A 2,397-nucleotide genomic window follows, 5' to 3' on the forward strand; every position below is an offset into this window, starting at 1 on the left:
CTCTAGCTGCATATGTATCAGAAGATGGCCTAGTTGGCCATCATTGGGAAGAGAGGCCCCTTGGTCTTGCAAACTATATATGCCTCAGTATTGGGGAACACCAGTGCCAAGAACTGGGAGTGGGTGGGTAAGGCAGTTGAGGGGGAGGATATGGGGGAGTTTTAGGATAGCATATAAAATGTAAATGAAGAAAATACCTAATAAAAAAAAGAAAAGAAAACTATAGAAAGTTAGTAACTGCCACAGCAGATGCCAGTTGGTGGCATGTGTCAATTTCCACAGAGCCCTGCTTTGAAGGTTGTCTGAATGCACTGCTTGGGGTCTATGCTCAAACTTGCAGGAATCACTCATGGCAGATTTTAGTCCACAGGTCGCTTTTTCCCATATTTCTTTGTAAACTCTTCAGCATTCTTACAGAATTTTTTACGGTTCTTAGAGTATTCTTCATCTAGGTCTGCCCAGAGTGCGTGCTCAGGCTGGGGGTCTTTCACTAGTGCTGTGAGGGGCTGGATTACTTGGTCGGCCTTGGTGGCTGGCTTCCAGTTTTCAGCACTAATGACTGGCAGACACTCCTGTCCTTTCTCATCGATGTTAGGGTGGTAGTTCTTTGTTTTAAATGTGATCTTGGGCGGTTTGAATTGATACTCTGCTGGAAAGTTGATTTCAATTCTGAAGGCTCCCTTATCATATGGAGGGTTGGGAAAGCAGCAGCACCAGATCCAAGATGGCGGCCAGCAGTAGGCTGATGAAGAAGGAGCTTGAAGAGATCCACAAATGTGGAATGAAAATCTTCCTTAATATCCAGGTTGATGAAGCTAATTTATTGACTTGGCAAGGGCTTATTGTTCCTGACAACCACAATTATTAACAATTATTATCAATCATGTGAATAAAAATAGAAGCAGTTTTTAGTAAGTTGTCCTTGGAATAATTAATGTAGTTATAGTGATAAAACTGGTTCCTCAAATTGATATACAAACATGGAAGATAGATTGATCAAAATTTTCAATGTGTATCAGAATTGATTTGAAAGAGGATCTTTTTGAAAGCTACATTTTACTCAAACCTTAAATCGAATGAATTTAATTTAGAGTATCAAGTTCTTAGATGTGACTCATTCATTACAGACTAAATTTTGTTTCTTAAATTTCTTTAGTGTTCTTGAATAATGGATGGAAATTTACTTTTCTCACACCAAGACTAAACTATATTCGGAATAAATTTCCCTGTTGTATTAGTTTTGTTTTCATGGCTTCAACCAGGGAACAGCCATGTGATTTTTCTCAGTCTTTTTTCTTTTAAAACTACTTCATTCCATTTATTAATCTTAGCCTTTCTTATCTGCTTTGATATATTCCAGTGCATGTAAACTCAATTTAATTTGATATTTAATTTTATTTTATATGTACCTACTCATTGGGTGTAAATTCAATTGCCAATATTTTCACTTGTGGATGACTTGAGAGTAAAAAATATTAAAAATAGAATAAGAAAATTATAAGAAACATACAAAATTAAGAATATTCAAAGAATGCCCATTGAAAAACAGGGCAATAATTATTTGCTATTATTTACATAGATGAATTCATTTAGGCAACTTTTCACCAAATTTGTTCTTCACAAAAAAGTTAGAATGCCACTGACCCTGACAACAATCATACAAGGGGAGCACAGCTGTAACTAAACCCAAGTTAGGTCAACTCTTTTCATTTAAAAATAAAGTACAATATTTTCTTAATCTGAATACATATACACATATCTTTCAAGAGATTACCAGCTACATTATCACTGTAACATGTGTAATAGTTCCCATATTTTTTTAGTTTTTAATTTATAAATGATTGTAATATAAATAGAAACTGTGAAAAAGTGATTGTTAGTTTTTCACCTTTGTATGTTAAAAGCACTTCTATTACTCTCCTGAAAGAACTGTCAGAAAATTAAACAGATCAAATTTATTTCTGCTAATATTGAGTCCTATCCTAGGTGCGTGAGAGCCCAGAGAGCAAACAGGTGTTAAGTGTCCAGAGCTTAGGCATAACCAGAAACTGACTAGGTGAAGTTCCTACACTTTGTTGGTGCCAAATTTCACAAAGGTTTTAAGACATTCTCTGTGTAGCAGTATGCTTTAAGTCTATAGAGCAGAAAAATGAAATTATGGACATAGAATATTATAATGTCTATTCTTAGTTGTCAAGATCTGGAATTAACTAATTAGAAAAAGGGGGTCAAACTAACTATTGAGGGTTTTTTTTTTCTTTTTAAAATTTGATATAGGAAGACCCACTTTAATACAGATCTTGAAGGCAAAAGAAACACACCTTTATACCTTTAATATGTGTTTCGAAATCTACAAACATACCCTTAATCTTTTTTATTTATTTATTTATTTTATTA

General features: G+C 34.4%; 1 pseudogene; it reads right to left on the reverse strand.

The window, feature by feature from the left end:
* Positions 1 to 359: 359 nt before the first annotated feature.
* The window catches only part of LOC110291842, a 36,439-nt pseudogene continuing 34,401 nt past the window's right edge, over positions 360 to 2,397 (reverse strand).

Source organism: Mus caroli, chromosome 3, assembly GCF_900094665.2.
Source record: "Mus caroli chromosome 3, CAROLI_EIJ_v1.1, whole genome shotgun sequence".
Classification (NCBI taxonomy): Eukaryota; Metazoa; Chordata; class Mammalia; order Rodentia; family Muridae; genus Mus; species Mus caroli.